Raw genomic sequence first — 17,194 nt, 5'->3', positions numbered from 1 at the left:
GGGAAGAAAAGAAAATGGGGACTGCGGGCACTCCCTACTGGGTGGGTCCCGCCTTCCCAACAGGCCTCCCTCACGTCCACACCCGGCTGCAAGAAACTCCCTGCACGATAAAGCATAACTTTATCAATGATACTGTAAAATTAGATTTGTGGCCTCTTGAAAATAGAAGCGTTGGCCTTTATCTTGTACCTCTCTGGTTTTGCCCCATCCTGAGTCATACTGGAAATAAATGCCGTGGCCTTTGTCTTGATTCTGTTGGTTAGCCCCACATTTCTTTGGTTTTTAGGGACACTGAATTGCAATCCTTTCTTCAAATGCATTTGCTTTGCTACAAACCACTATATGAGACGCCCACGCTTCCGATGCCTGTGCAGAACGATGGTGTCAGAGACAATAGAGCACGCTGCTTAAGGGAGCAGGAGCTGGCGTCTTACTGAGCTGGCTTGAGGTCTTGCTGGCGTTTGTGACATGGGGCTAGAGACTCAACTTTTTAAAGACATAGTTTTGCCCTCTGGAAAATGGATATAATCATAGAATCTTGATCAAAGTACTGTTGTGAGCATTAAATGAAAGGACTTACAGTATGTACAGTAACAGGCACGTAGTAAAACACTCAGTAAATGTTACCTATAGGGCCGGGCATGGTGGCACATGCCTTTAGTCCCAGCTACTCGGGAGGCTGAGGCAGGAGGATCGCTTGAGCCCAGGAGTTTGAGGTTGCTGTGAGCTAGGCTGATGCCAGGCACTCACTCTAGCCTGGGCAACAAAGCAAGACTCTGTCTCAAAAAAAAATGTTACCTATAATGAAGTACTCTCATTTTACGGATAACGTATGATGTTCAGTCACTTAAGTAACTTCCCTAAAATCCCTAAGTTGTTAGGACGTGGCAGTGCTTTTTGTCTGAGTCCAGTGCTTTTTTTCTTGGTGCCACCAATAAACAGTAAGAACAGACAGTAGCTAAAAGGTCTGGTCCTGATGAGGTAGTTGCTGCTCTCTGCACTCCACCCGCGTTAGTGCAGTCCATGCCCATCACCCGGAAGGCAGGCACTGTACTGTGATTATCCCCACTGCACAAAGGCAGAAGCTGGGATACAGAGTGGTAAAGCGACTTAGGTATACTATTAAGTGACAAGCTAGGATTTATAGCAAGACAGTCTGTTGCCGAATGATGGCTTCAGAGCTGACACCACTGTTTGTTTCCCAGCATGGTTGGGAGCTTCTGGTAGGTCACTCATTGCGAGAATGAGCCGGCTAGCCTGCCGTGTGGTTTGCAGTGGGGACCCGCCACGCTGTGGGCACTGGCCCACCTAGGCGGCTCTCAGCAGTGGGCAGCAGCCACCTCCACGGCGCTCTGCACTTCCGCCCTTTCTCTTGTCTCCCCTCATTCCTCCTGTTATTTTAATTCTGTGTCCTTATTGTTTATCACCAATTTTTTTTAAACCCTAGTCCCTGTGCTCTGGGCTTGCTCTGAAGATGGTGTGAGCTAGGGAGGGTTGAAAGAGACCAGCAATTACTAAGAAATTAAAGCTCAAAGAATGTAAGTAATAAATTACCCACCATACTACTACTGTTGGATTGTAACAGAGTTAAGATTAAAACCCAGGTCTGTTTCCAAAGCTTGGACTTTTCGCCAGGGCTGCTAATTGTGTGCACTGGTACAGCAGTGTCGGTTGTTACAATGTCCTAGTGAGGCTGGGTGTGGTGGCTCACACCTGTAATCTCAACACTTTGGGAGGCTGAGGCGGGAGGATCGCTTGAGGCCTGAAATGCAAGATCAGCTTGGGCTACATAGCAAGACACCAATTCTACAAAAAATAAAAATAATTAGCTGGATTGAGTGGTTGAGTCTATAGTCCTAGTTATGCAGGAAGCTGAGGCAAGAAGATCATTGCAGCTGGGAGTTCAAGGCTGAGCAACAGAGCAAGACCCTGTCTCTTAAACAAACAAACAAACAAGGCCGGTGCGTTGGCTCACGCCTGTAATCCTAGCACTCTGGGAGGCGGAGGCGGGCGGATTGCTTGAGGTCAGGAGTTTGAAACCAGCCTCTACTATAAATAGAAAGAAATTAATTGGCCAACTAAAAATACATAGAAAAAATTAGCCAGGCATGGTGGCGCATGCCTGTAGTCCCAGCTACTCGGGAGGCTGAGGCAAGAGGATTGCTTGAGCCCAGGAGTGTGAGGTTGCTGTGAGCTAGGCTGACGCCACGGCACTCACTCTAGCCTGGGCGACAAGTGAGACTCTGTCTCAAAAAAAAAAAAAGAAAAAAAAAAAGACTGATGCTGCTTTTAGAATGATTTCTATTACACTTGGCAAAAAAAAGTTTTTCAGTAGGGCCTGGGCTCCTGAAAATCATGTCTAACATTCTTTCCTTGAGAAAAGCCTTCTACATTTCAAAAAGTAACTTGTAAATAAGGAGCTTTTCTAAAAGTTAAATAGGAATTTCTTGCATTCTAGAAGGAAACTAAATTAGTCTAGTAGGTTTTACTCTTCCCTAAATTCTGTTGATTTCTTCCTGTTGCTTTATGTCTGATGATAGGCCAGCAGATGTTTTACCTGTGCTATTTATTTCTTTTACTTTATGTATTTATGTTTTAAATTTCAGCGCGGGCCGCTGTGGCCGCGGGCGCTGCCGCCAGGCGTCCGAGCGCGGAGCGCCGCAGGCCCGGCTCCTGGGCACATGTTTCTTTTACTGTGAAGCCACACTTTTCCTGATCTTCAGAGACCCTGCGCCTTCGCCAGGACAGGCCAGGAGGCAGCGACACCGAGGCCCCACAGACCCGTGGTCTGCCCGCTGGAGTGCGTCTCTTGCCCGCGTCGCGCTCCCGGGGCGGTGCTGGGCGGCGGCGCCTCTGTGGGCTCGCGGCCGCGCCTCGTCCGGCGCGCGAAGCCGAGGGTGCGGGCACCGCCGTCCCGCCAGAGGAGGACAGCCCCGAGGAGGGAGTGCGGCGCCTCTGTGGGCTCGCGGCCGCGCCTCGCCGTCCCGCCAGAGGAGGACAGCCCCGAGGAGGGAGTGCGGCGCCTCTGTGGGCTGGCGGCCGCGCCTCGCCGTCCCGCCAGAGGAGGACAGCCCCGAGGAGGGAGTGCGGCGTCACCGTGGGCTGGCGCACGCCCGCCATGGCGGGGCGCCACTCCCTCCTTGCCACCGGCCAGAGCGCCGCCAGTGGTGGGGCCTCACTGCGACGCGGGGCCGCGGTCTAGCTGCGGACCAGAGAAGGGGCGACCTCTATACCTGGTGTTTTTCAAGACCTTTACATGCATCGGGCAGTTGCTGTGGTCACGCACTCTGAAGGGTGTACTTGGACGACACGCCGTAGCAGTTCTGTTGCTCTTCTATTTTAATTTCAAGTAGCCTTGGTAACACGTCACACCGGATGGTGTTTCTGACCTCTCTGGAAGAGGCAAGTCCAAAGAGGGGTCAGGTGGAGGCTTAGCACACGGGGCAGGACACCCAGGTTCTGCTTGGTGGACACTACCTCTCTGAGCAGCACCAGGCGGGTGGGGGAAAGGCCTTGGTTTGGGGCCCCCAGCTGACCACTGGCCTATTGTGTGACCTTGGGAAAGTCACCTGACCCTCTGAATCTGCTTTCTTATCTAGATCAACAAGCTGATATCTAAGGTATTTTGCAGTTTTAAGAGGGCATGATGCTAAGAATTTGGCCCATAGGTCAGCCTGCAGGATAATCACAGCACAAGCACAGAGTTTGGAGAACATTTTACATCTTTTACAGCCATTTAATCATTTTTTTAAAAGAGAGAAAGAAAAGACAGCGTCACAGATCATTAAAGTGTTCATTGTTTAAATACTGTGTGGGAAGCAAAACAGATTTACGCGGGCCGGCCCAGTGGAATGGTGAGCAGCTCCGTGGTCACCAACCACACTGAAATGTACTTTTGATTTTAGCAAGGGCTAAAAAAGTGCCAGTCTGATATAACAGGTGGATCCATTCATTTTGGATAGTTTAATATATTTTTTAAAACTTAATTTCATTTTTTAGAGATGGAGGTCTCACCATGTTGCCCAGGCTGGTCTCAAACTCCTGGGCTCAAGAGATCCTCCAGCTCCAGTCTCCTGAGTAGCTAAGATTACAGGTGTGAGCCACCACTCACGACTCTCATTTTTTATTATTTCAAGCAGACTGTTTACCCTGCCTTATCATTGGACTTGGCGCCTTTCGCAGTGTGGCATTTGGAGCGTCACATTCACCAAATGTGGCTCTCACCCTTAGAGTGAGTTACTCCTTGCTCTTGTCTCTTTCAAGAATAATATGGCTTGAGCAGGGAAACAAGCTTTAGCTTCTAAGAAGTAGTAGTCACAAATAGGAAAGAAACATTTAATGGGCAAGTTATGTATATGTCATCCACTGTAAGAAACAATGTATTGTGCACATAAAAATGTCTGCAGGTTTTGGCCTGCAAAGAGCCAGTCCAGGGCTGTTGGAAAAAGTATTGAGTGTCTGTTTGCATAAGGCGTGGGGCTAAGGTTGTATTAGCATTTTAGAATATCAGCGTTAGCTAGGCAACCCAGCATTGGCCGATCTTCTGAATATTATGTCATGTGGGATTTCAGTGGGGCAGGATTTAAGCTTCTGGGACTTCACTTGGTAGGATTTGGGGCAAAGGAGCAAGAAAAAAGGGTCCTTGGTTTGATAATATGAGCTGTTGTAGTATTATCTCTCAAAGCAGTCTTGTAAACCCTGAATCTTACTACCCCTCACCAGGCCCACATCCACAATAGACTGTATGAATTGCCAGAGACTGTAGTGGACAAGCCTGCCTGGCGATCAGAATTACTGGGGCAGTGTCTACAAGGAAAGGTTTCTAGACCCCTTCTTTGGAGGTGCTGACACAGAAGATACAGAGCAAGGCCCAGGAATCTGGGGTCGAAATGCTGCTGCAGTGCATGGTCCCCAACCTGTCAGAAGAGGGGTGCCCTGAGGGGCAACATGGGAATGAGATGTGCTCCCACTCTAAGGACCAGGGGGCAAAAAATCAGAGTGACTGTCTAGCACGACAGCTGGCTTCGAGCAGCTCTGCATGATGCTGGCTCACTGCTGAAGCTAAGGCTCTGCCGGGGAAGGAGCTCACTCCCTCCCCCAGACAGCCCTGGGTGCTGGGTCAGGGAGGGGAGCCCAGTCCTATGGGAAGACTACGGGTGAGCTTGGGACTGCAGCTAGGGAGCAGAAGGGGTCTGAAATTTAATGACGCCTGCCTCCTTAGCCTGATGTGACTGCAGTCTATTTCACAGTAGAATGATCTTGGCTTTGGGACTGGACCCCTCTGAAGTCCTTCTCCTGGTCTGTGCTCCAGTGGGCACTATGAACTTTCACCTGTCCTCCCTTTTCTAGGCTTCTAAAGGAGGCCCACTCCTCCTCCTGATAGCCACATTTTTCTTTGATCATGTAAATGCTACAGCCTGATCACCCATCCCTCCTGCGTTCTTGGAGCCAGGCAGACCAGGTGGTCTCTTTCTATTTGTTGACTTTGCATATCTTTAAATCTAGTGGATCCTGCAGATTATCTCTCAAGGGGTTTGTTCCCTGGATTGTGATCTTACTGTACTGATTGTAAAACTTGCGGTTGATTTAATGATAGCTTTTAAAGTGAGTAAATATACACATGACTTATTTGAGAAATATTAAAATATGAAATGTGGTGTATTGTAAAGTGGAAGAAACAGATTTCAAATCATTGAGACGACCACAAATTATAGACCTCTAATGAATGTTAACTGATTGGCTGAATGAATAAATAAGTGAAGGAAGGGCAGAGATTTCTGATCTCCTTGTGGAAGGAATGGAATAATTAAGACAATGAAGTAATGCAATAAAGACCAAGGTTTAAATCCCAGTCTGCCTCTTACAAGATTTTTAAAAAGACAATCTCTCTGGGCCTCAGTTTCCTTCACTGAAAATGAGTTTAACAGTTCCTACCTTCCTCGATTGTTGGGAAGAATAAAACAGCCAGTGCTAACAATGTGGCAAATAATGAAAGAAAAGGGAACAGCAACAACTGTTGATTTGTTACGTTGGTCAGCAAAGATGACGTAGGGAAATACAACACAGAGAATATATGAAGACATCAGATTCATGAGTAGGCAGGGTGGAGCCAGGGCAGGACACCTGGCTGCCTGGGCTTGCAAGTGACCAGAGACCAGCATTCGGAGGAGGGGGGAGCCTGGGTATTGTCATTCTATCTGAGGAATTGGTTGTATTGTGAGCTGATTTTTTTGTTTACTTAAACCTGGTAAGTATGCTTTGAATTCTCTTGGTCATCTGAGAGTGACAAGAAAGTTCTGGGCCATACACATTCTCACTCCTCCGAAACATTTGCGCCTTGGGAAAGTACCACAGCTGAGCATCTCCAGGTTCTTGTATTTTAAAGTCTGACCTTACTAAGTGCTGAAAGCATTTCAGGGGGTTTCTGCACTTTTCATGGAGTGGGTTCAGATTTTGCAGATGATGCTGGGAAAACCTTTAACTGTCAGCGACCCTGGCTGTGTTAGGAAATTCCTGACCATTGTGAGAACTCTGAGTAGTCAGGCTGTTTGGCAACAGTGTCTAGGCTGCTGCTCTGGTGTTTAGCTGTGGTGCCTCTTGGAGGTTGGACGGAAGAATGAAAAGAGGGTGATGTGAAATTGAGTGCATGGTTATGGGTGAATCACTCTCAGACCTACTTGCTAATCTATCTAATAGCTATCCAGTAATTTGACCAAAAAGATTTTTTTAAAAGGTAAACATTAGAAACTGCTTGAAACTTACAGATTTGAAGGAATACGGAGTTATCTCTTTCATTTGTGGTTTGTTGTGCTTCAGAGTCAAGGCCGGGACCTATTTTGTGCTGCCCGCAGGAATCAAAAATTGAGAAATCAGGAACAAGTGTTCTTTCTACTCTATCATAAAGGGCCTGACTTAGCAAAAACAACAGTAACCCTAGTTTTGCGCCACTGGAAGTCTTCCTGATTTGGGTGGAGCCTTAAAGGATAGGAGGGGCAGGGCTATTTCATGAAACTCAAAAGAACTTTGCTGAATCAAGGTTTTCTCTACCCTGGTGTTGGTCACTCATAGGAGCAAAGATAGAATCTGTATTTTATATGTAAACACCGCAGTTTTTCTTCCTTGGCAGTCTTATTTTTAAAAAACTTTAGATAAAATCTCCATGTTTGCTTCAGACTTTCTCATTTGTCGTTATCCTGCACGTTGGCGCTTTAGGGAGAAAACACAGCCTATGGCTTCTGCAGCGATACCCACGTAATTTGCTTTGTTGTTGTAACAAATAACACCCACATTATGGGCTACCCATACTATATTCTGTATTTGCAACCTGTAGTTGTTTTAGGAGACACAATCTGATTTCATGTTAGACTCACTTGAAAAATATTTATTAGGCCCTTTTGTTTTTGCGCCAGACGTAGAGGCCAAGGCCCTGCTTTCCCAGAACACAGTCTGGTTTGGTTAGGTAGGCTCTAAAGAAACAGCCATTACCGAGAGAAAAATGGTGTCTCTGTAATGACAGTATTTTATGCCGTGTCATATGGGTAAGATACAGTCTGGGTCTGCTCTGCTCACCCCAGTGACCAGCACAGTGAGCGGCACATAGCAAAGGCCTCATAAATATTTCTTAGAACAAATGATTGAATAAATGAATGTCTACACATAACAAACCATAGAATCCAATGTAGCATAAGACAGAACAGTTGAAAGACCCAAAGTTCACAGGGAGGAAAAGTGATTTCTAAACCTGTGTTGAGACCCCTCCATCAGAAGTGGGGAAGAGCAGGAGCATGTCTGAATTCAAATTCCAACTTGTAGGAACTGCGAGTCACTTAATTTCTCTGAGCCTCAGTTTCTCCATCTGTAAAAACCAAGAATAGTAATACCAGTTTTAAGCATTAAATGATATAAAAAGGGTAGGTGTAAAAAAGCACCACTATGGGAGCTCTCAGAAGTTCAAGACGGTACATTAATAATTTATATTCAGTGTATTTATAATCTGGTCGGGAAGACAAGATCTAACCAGGGTAAAAGTTAAATAAGAATAATAAAGCCGGGCAACAATCCTAAACTGTAGAGATAACAGGTCACTGGGCAGCATATGAAGAATTGCCAAGCAGGATTAGCCAGGCAGTGACGATTTCATAATTCAGAGGTGGAGAAGGCCTGTGTGTGTCTGCTGGGAAGTGCTGGCCAACCCTGTGTTTTTTGTTGTTTATTTTTGTATTGAAACACTTTAATTAACAGCAAACCCCCATTAGTACTTCTAAACTGTAAACAATGGGGAACTGAGGTGTCAAAGGAAATACATTAGGGATCATATATAATAGACAAAAACCCTTACATTTCCTTATTGCCTTTATACAATCAACACATAGTATTTAAGCAAAACTGAATCCTATTATTAAGCAAACATCTTTGCAAGCCTTCTCTTTATCTTTCTGTGCCTTTATCTTCTGTTTGACTTTCAGCAACTCTGCCTGGGTAGCTTTATCTTCTGGTACTATCTCCTGAGCCAAGCTTGATCATATTCTTTTAATCCTTGCCGTCCTTGAGCTCTGTGGCACAGAGCTGTGGTATCTGATGGGTCTATTTCAAGGGCCTCCAAACAGCTGTCAGTTGCTCCCTGCCAATTTGGCATCTTCAGTTTACAAGCACCGATGTTCAGTGCACAGCTTAAAGCTGTGGCTGGAGCTTAGAGCTCTCTATTTTCTCAGTAACAGCCTTTGAACCAGTCACATATCTTAAAACTTTTGTATATTTTTTAATGGCCATCTCCCAGTTCTGGGACTTGAAAAAATTATTTCCAATGTTTTTTAAGTCTTCCACCATTAATAAAATTTTATCTACATCTTTTAAATCAATATCCACATCCTCAGGAAAATCTGGATGACTGTTGCCAGAACCATCTTTTGGGACTATTCCCCAATCATCCCCTTCCTTCAATTATCCACATTATGCAATAATGCACAATTTGAGAGGTTTTTCACCTTTCACTACATTTTCTAGTATCCTTGCCACACCTATTCCTTTAATTACTTGGCCAAACACCACGTTTCCCATCCAAATGAGGAGTTGGAACTGTTGTGATAAAGAACTGAGAATCATTTGTATTTCAGCCTGCATTTGCCATGCTCAATAAATCCTCTCAATCATGCTTATAATGGAAATTTTCATCTTCAAATTTTTCACCATAAATACTTTCTCCACGTGTTCCATTCTGATTTGAGAAGTCTCTACCTTGAATCATAAATTTCTTAATAATCCAATGGAAAGGGCATCCTTTGAAATGGAGGGATTTCCCAGCTATGAGTCCATGCCTTTTTCTCCTGTACACATTGCACGAAAATTTTCTGCACTTTTGGGTACAACATCTGCAAACCAGTCTAAGACAATTTGACCAGCTCACTCCCCTCCGAAGTCCATGTCAAAGAAGACTCAGGGTTGGAGGGCTTAGCTTGGAGTGAAGGGCGAGACATTTCAAGTTGCAGACGCGTTTGGAAGCAGGACCCGGACACCTCCTGGTGGCCCTACACCTCAAACTCTAGAGCGCCTCTCTCCGGGGGAAGCTCCAACCCCTGCTTTTTAATTGTGAAATTCTAGACTCATTCATTCATTCCACAAATACTTACTGAGCTACTAGGATGTGTCAGGTGCTGGGCTCCATGCTCAGGGCACAGAGGTGAGCAAATGGACAAGTCCTGTCTTCATGGAGATTACGGTCTGCTGGGGGCAGTCAGAGACAGCGAACCAATAAAGCCACATGTGTTTAATCACAACCCATGATGAGTTCTATAAGGGAAAGCTTATAGCAAGAGTGAGTGAGAATATTCCTAGCATTCTGGGAGGCTGAGGCGGGCGGATTGCTCGAGGTCAGGAGTTTGAAACCAGCCTGAGCAAGAGCGAGACCCCGTCTCTACTATAAATAGAAAGAAATTAATTGGCCAACTAATATATACAGAAAAAACTAGCCGGGCATGGTGGCGCATGCCTGTAGTCCAGCTACTCGGGAGGCTGAGGCAGCAGGATTGCTTGAGCCCAGGAGTTTGAGGTTGCTGTGAGCTAGGCTGACGCCACGGCACTCACTCTAGCCTGGGCGACAAAGCGAGACTCTGTCTCAAAAAAAAAAATAGTGAGTGAGATTAAAAGGAGGGAAACATCTAATTTGGGGTGAGGAAGGCTTCTCTGAGGAGGAGACTGAGATCAGAAGAAGGAAGGTAATCCCACGTACTTGGTGAGGTAAGAACACTGCTGACCCAAATGAAGTGGCATCTTTTGTTTCTAGAAACAGTTAATTTAAGGAATAAAAGTAGGAGCTGAAACACAACTCATAGTTCTACATTCTGGACATTAGGAAAAGGCACTTTGTGCTGAGCACCCACTGCCCCACGGGCAGTCCTGCACACCTCGTGCTCACACCCGCCCTCAGCTTTCCCATCCCCTGCACAGTGTGATTCTAAAAACATGTGGAAAGATCATTCCAGATCCCTAGCAGAGCTGCCCTGATGCTTCCCAGCGGCTCCTGTGGAAACTCTGGGAGGTGATGGTTTGATCACCAAAGCCTTGGCTGCTCTCTGTCCAGGTATGGGCTGTGAGCACAGGGTCGGAGCCACGTGCCAAAGCACAGGCTCAGCCGCTCCATTGCCAGCCTGAATCCGGTCTTCGTAGGTGGCCACACAAGGCCGCTCCAGCTGTCCGCCTTGCTGAATCCTGTTTCCTGGAGCCACATCAGAAAAACAGTCGAGGCAGTCATTGGACTTCAGATTGCACCGTGTAGCCGGCAGAGAGGCAGCATGCTGGTGTCGTCCGTGGCGAGGGCTGCAGATCAGACCCCGGAGCACAGTCCTGGCTTCGCCACTTACTAGGTGTGTGACGTAGACAAGTTACTTTTCCACGTTGATGTACACCGGAGACACCCTCGTCTGAAACCCTTTGTATCAGATGTGTTTTAGAATCCCCAAATATTTCAGATTTTAGAAAGATAATAAGTTGCACATACCCTGCATTGAGAGTAGTCTTGGGCAGCCTTCCACAATCAGATGTGTCGCTTTTTCTTCGGCAAAGCTTACGAATGCTCAGACTTGCTGGAAGAAATGAAATCTGAAGAGAGTTTCATTAGAGACTAGAGAATCAGATTTTGCTGGTAAATTTTGTTTTTTAATTTTAAATGTCCTTAGCTTTTTTACTCTCTGAATTTTTCACAGTCAGCATACATTTCTTTTCTTTTCTTTTGAGACAGAGTCTCACTCTGTTGCCCAGGCTAGAGTGCCGTGGCATCAACCTAGCTCACAGCAACCTCAAGCTCCTGGGCTCAAGCAATCCTGCTGCCTCAGCCTCCCGAGTAGCTAGGACTGCAGGCATGCGCCACCATGCCTGGCTAATTTTTTTTTTATATATTTTTAATTGTCCAGCTAATTTCTTTCTATGTTTTAGCAGAAACAGGGTTTCACTCTTGCTTATGCTGGTCTTGAACTCCTGACCTTGATCCATCCTCCCACCTCAGCCTCCCAGAGTGCCAAGATTACAGGTGTGAGCCACCGCGCCCGGCCTGCTAAATTGTTTCTAAAAAATACTTGGGTTTTCAGAGTTGTAGCATCTCTCTTACAGGTGAGGTGTATGTCTTGGGAGAATTCGATGAGATAATATACATAAAATGTTGAGAACAGAAGGAACCATGCAAATGTGACCTTTTATAAAGTAAACTTATCTGTTATGATGAGGCCAGTGTTGACTGGGTGTGAACTGAATCTACAGTGTCGTTTTTCTGCTCTGCTCCCTCCCTGCAAATAGGGCTTGACTGTGTGCCGGGCACACTGCTGGGCGCTTCAGGAATACAGTTCGGAACCAGACAGGACATCTGCCTGCATGTGGGGCACCTGTGGCCGGTCTGCCTGCTTTGTGTTTTTATTTTTTAAGTGTGCTTTGCATAGCCCACTTTGTTCTTAGGTATTTTCCATGCTGGGCTATTTGAATTATGTTAGAATCAAACCAGACCCGAGACACACTGTTGTGCCTGGCATGTTGTCAGACTGCACTTTAACACATTGACTACCTCACTAGAAAAAAAAATATTTTGTGGGGGCAACCACATTTTCTATTATGAAAACAGAATAAAAACTTTGAAAACAAAATTATCCTTTCTAATTTAATGAAACATTTGTTATTTTTTATTGTTTTCTGTGCGTCAGTTATACGCAGCTGGAAAAAGTTCTCAAGGCTCCCAAAGTGAAGGGATGTGACTTGCATAAGCTTCATGAGGCCCAGGCACAAAACTAGCATGAGTTAAATACAACTCACATGTCAGTTAAGTTAGAAGACAGGAAGTAATGACATATGACTCGAGTGACTGGAAATGGTTCTCGGAGAGGAAATTATTTGGGGACAGTAATGAGAGGAAGTACAGTTCAGTGGAATGAACACTTAGAGTGGGATTGAGGGCATTGGTGCCTCGGGTGCAATTCTGCTGAGCTCATTCTTTGTGCCAGGCACCGTGCCGGGTCCTGGAGTCATGCCCATGACTAAGGCAGTGTGCACTTTTAAGTTGTCCCAGGTCTGCTGATGTCCACCATTTCCGAATAAGGCTGGAGAACCCAGGTAACCTCTCAGCACCTGTGCAGCTTCAGAACAAAAGGGCGGGAGTAGGTTACAACTGAGGCTGAAGTCTACCTTCAAAAGTCTGTGATCTTAAAGAATTACTTAACAAAGGTGTTGGTCAACCACTGTTCATCACTCTGGGATTCAAGTAAAGGCCATGGGCTTCTATTGCAGCAAGAGGGACTTGAGGTAGACCTGAGGAAGGGCTTGTTGACAGTGATGATGTGGGGACGGGTTTGATGAAGGGCTTATCATCTCTCCAAGCAGGGGCATTTTATTTCTTAAATATTGTCTAGTGCCAGGCTCTGCTTTAGGAGCTGGGGGTTTCTTGGTGAAGAGCAGAAAGAGTTCCTTCTCACGGAGCTCATGTTTCAGTGGGGCAGATAGATACTAAAAATGATAAAAATGAGTAAGTAGTGCAATTTCTGTTACTAATAAGGGCAAAGAAGAAAAAGCTAGGGAAGAGGAGAAAGAATACAAGGCTGGTGATTGGAGGATTCTTTTAAAAGAACAGTCAGGGAAAACTTCTTGGAGAAGTTGACATTTTGAGCAAGACCCGAATCCAGTCAGGTAGACAGCTGAGGGCAGAGAGGAGAAGAGGGCAGGATAAGGCTGGGAATGGAAGTTCCAGGTGGAGGCCACAGCAGGTGCTAAGGCGGGGAGGAGGGAATGAGCTGGCGTTTTGAAGAAACAGCCAGAAGGCAGTGTCGTGGCCAGAACTGCGAGGCTGTGGGAGGAGGCAGGAACAAAGTGGGGCCCGGCGAGTGGTACAGGCTCCGGAGAGGGAACCTCAAGAAGGACTTCGGATTTTATTCCAAGCATGAGGAGAGGCCACTGGAGGGTTTGGGAAGGGAAGTGAGGTGACTGGATTTAAAAAGAGATGGATCTGCTAGAATATGGATTCAGCAGCCGTTTATCAAGAATGAGTCTAACTAGGTGCAAGTTAATTTAGCCCAGCCTGATACTACTGGATCTGGACTAGATGAATTTCTAATGTCTCAGCAGTTGAAATACAGCATCTATTTCCAGCTATAGTCTTATCTTTTAAAGGCTCTGTATTTTTCTTTTAAAAATGATCTTATAGGAATATGGATTGCTTTCTAAAGAGAACTTTGCCATTTTTTGAGTCAGTGCTTTTGTCCCTATGTTCTTTTTTTTAGTGCAATGTTTGAAAAAATATGCTATTTGATCCTCCCTCCCTTATTTCTTTCCTTCTTGTCTACTTCTTTCTTTTCCCCCTCTGTCCCTTTCTTTCTTAAACGAATCCTTAATGTTTTATTAGACACCTGGATTCCGCATGCTAATGCTAATAAAAACAATGTCGGGTACTATTTGATTGATTTTGTTTTCTTTCTTTGTACAAAGGTATCTTGGGAATATGGAATATATTCACAGGTGGTAGAATTGGAACTTGCAGTTCTGCTTTCTTTGCACTGACCTGGTTTGAGACATGCTTGCTTCTGATAAGGCTGATTTTGCATTGCAAAAGTGAAAGTGTGTACTAAAGTACATTAAAATGAAGCAGCAATGTAAATTGAGATTAAATCGTCTCTGGACTATGTCAGCCTCAAACCTTATATATTTTCTGGCAGCCCTATTTTCTTAGTTATTTAACACGGTGACCTAAGCCCATAATGATGCGTGTGTTCTCCAGCGTGTAGCAGGTTGTCGGGTCACTCACTCTCAGTCACTTCGACAAGTATTCTGGGCTTGCTGCCTACGCGGCCTAGTGACTGCCCACTCTTGTGCTCAGGGAATATAGCAAAACCACAAGAGGGTAGCTCGTCTGGTGAACCTATGGGTAGAAAAGTACTGTTCTTTAGCCAGAGGATAATGAGGGGAAAGACATTTCAAAATGTTTCTTACATAAGCAAAGCTTTTTTTCATTCCTAGCCAGGTTCATCCATTCACAGAAAGGATAATAATTTTGGAAATTAAAATTTTAAGTTCTTTCACACAAATCTATTTTTGCCTTCTCTTTGTAATATAAATACATATCCATCTCCCCTTGAATCTCCTATTCCTCCATCTTCCTTTCCTTCAATCTATATTGAGGTACAAATTATGTATAATAAACATCACACATTTTAAGTGACGACTTTTAACAAATGTATACAACCATGGAACCACTGCCCTGATCAAGAGAGAGGTTTTCTGGCCAGGTGCAGTGGCTCACGGCTGTAATCCTAGCACTCTGGGAGGTCGAGGCAGGTGAATTGTTTTGAGCTCAGGAGTTTAAGACCAGCCTGAGCAAGAGCGAGACCCCCATCTCTACTAAAAATAGATAGAAATTAGCTGGACAACTGAAAATACATAAAAAAATTAGCCGAGCATGGTGGTGCATGCTTGTAGTCCCAGCTACTCAGGAGGCTGAGGCAGGAAGATTGCTTGCGCCCAGGAGTTTGAGGTTGCTGTGAGCTAGGCTGATACCACGGCACTCTAGCCCAGGCAACAGAGTGAGACTCTGTCTCAGAAAAAAAAAAAGAGAGAGAGAGAGAAATTTTCATCTCTCTGGAAAGTTCTCAGGCCCCTGCAGTCAGTCTCACCACATCCCCTTGAATCTTTTTTTTTTTTTTTTTTTTTAATTTTTTAAAGACGGGGTCTCGCTCTTGCTCAGGCTGGTTTTGAACTCCTGACCTTGAGCAATCCACCTGCCTCGGCCTCCCAAGAGCTAGGATTACAGGCGTGAGCCACAGCGCCCGGCCTCCCCTTGAATCTTGAATACTTGAACACATTTTACCGGAAAAAGGGCATTTTATAAATTTAAAGTAATGGTTATACATAAATAATGTGGCCCTTTATAGGAGGCCGTGTGAGAATTCTGGAGAGATCTGAAGAAATCACACCCAGCTCCCTTGCAAGACAATTATGTAGATTTTAACCTTTGTGGCTGTGGTGTGGTTTTAATCTGGCTCATAGTAAGCGAGAGAACTGTCATTTTTGCATGATCCTTAATTTCCCATTTGTTCTTTAATGTTTATTTCTGCTTTAATTAACATTTATCACTCTTAAGTGCTTGTATTATTTAACTCAAGGAATCCTCCCCGTGAGGGAAGTTCTAATTTTGTCCATATTTATAGACTGAGGAAAATATCAGGAAACCAAGGTACCGTCACACGTGGCTTTGGTTGATAAAAGGAATGAGTGAGGCGAGTTTCCTGATGGGAAATGAAGGCAAGTGAAATTAAGTTTCTTACGAAATACATCTCATTGATCAAAGTAGTACCCAGGTTAAAAAGCCAGTGCTTCTCTTTCTGCACATATACCCTTGGGTGGTGGTGTCCATGGCCCGACAGCGTGACAGTTCCAGTCCTGCACTCCTGGCCTTGAGCACCAAGCATCGCTGTGTCTGTTTCCCTGGGTCCTGCCTTCGTCTCCTCCTCACAGGTCGCCCTGCCTTTAACCCTCCTCTACATTGTGGTCAGAGTGATCTCTCTAACATGCAGTTGTGGTAATGTCACCTTTTGGATTAAAACTCTTAATGGCTCCTCGTGCAATGTGAGCTCCTGGTCCCTTGCCTTATCAGCCTTGTATCCTGTTGCTCTCCACTGCCCATTCTCAGACTGGCTGTGCCCAATTCATTGTCATTCTCCAAAGATGCTGTGTTTGCTTGTGTCCCTGAACCCAGGAAGTGACTGTTCTGTCTGGAAAATGCTCTCTCATCCTTCATCCCTGTCTGCAGGGAGAACTGTAACTCATCCTTCAGGACTGGGCTCACATCTGCCTTGGTTAGCCCAGGCAGACGTGGGATCACCCCCTCCCCAGTTTCCAGTGCCCCTGGTGTATTACAGCCAGTGTCACATTGTTTTATAACGGTCTCATTCCAACCCTGCCCCCATTAATCTGCACCCTCCTGGCAGTGACTTTGTTTTTCACCTTGGCATTTCTAGTCTAGCTCAGTTCCCGACTCCCTCTCTAGACTGTATGTGCCATGAAGGCCGAGGACAGACATTTCATTCACCACTGCCATTGCCAGAACCTGGCACAGGGCCTGGCGTGGAGTAGGTGTTCCGTTCATATTTACTGAAAACACGAATAGTGGATGTTTTAAAATGTTAAACTGTGATGGTTTAGCCTGATGATTGCAAACTGAAGGGCTACCAGCGTAATCAAGCCTTGGCCACTTGTGAGTTCGATGCCTGTAGGCACAGCAGTGAGCCAGTAGATGCGGCACTCTCCCGCTTAGCAGTGTCCACGACACTCCTATGATCGTGCACTTAGCCTGCATCACGTCACTCATTCGTATCCACCCGGTCATGGGACATAAGGTCAGGGGTATGGGGGAGGGGGCGATGCATTTGTTTGCTCTGGCTGCCATAACAAAATGCCACAGACTGGGTGGCTTCGATAACAGAACATTCTCACAGTTGGAGCGACTGAAAGTCCAAGATCAAGGTGTCAGCAGGTTTGGTTTCCCAGGAGGCCTTTCTGTTTGGCTTGCAGATGGCCGCCTTCTTGCTGTGTCCTCACATGGTCATCCTACGTCTGTATTGTCTTGTGAACCAATCTCTTCCTACCCTTGACACTAATCATATCAGCGTAAGGCCCACCCCAACGACCTCATTTGACCATAATTACCCCTTTAAAGACCTTATCTCAAATACAG

General features: G+C 45.6%; 1 protein-coding gene and 1 pseudogene across 2 annotated transcripts in view; one reads left to right on the top strand and one right to left on the bottom strand.

Moving 5' to 3' along the window:
* Positions 1-17,194, top strand: part of RBM47 (RNA binding motif protein 47) — a 167,824-nt gene that overhangs the window by 53,120 nt on the left and 97,510 nt on the right. The gene's annotated exons all lie outside the window — the stretch shown is intronic.
* Positions 8,399-9,473, bottom strand: LOC105865404 (peptidyl-prolyl cis-trans isomerase D pseudogene; annotated as a pseudogene).

This window comes from Microcebus murinus, chromosome 3 (genome assembly GCF_040939455.1).
Source record: "Microcebus murinus isolate Inina chromosome 3, M.murinus_Inina_mat1.0, whole genome shotgun sequence".
Classification (NCBI taxonomy): domain Eukaryota; kingdom Metazoa; phylum Chordata; class Mammalia; order Primates; family Cheirogaleidae; genus Microcebus; species Microcebus murinus.
Note: the sequence above shows the minus strand (reverse complement) of the source record. Positions and strands in the feature narration are given on the sequence as shown.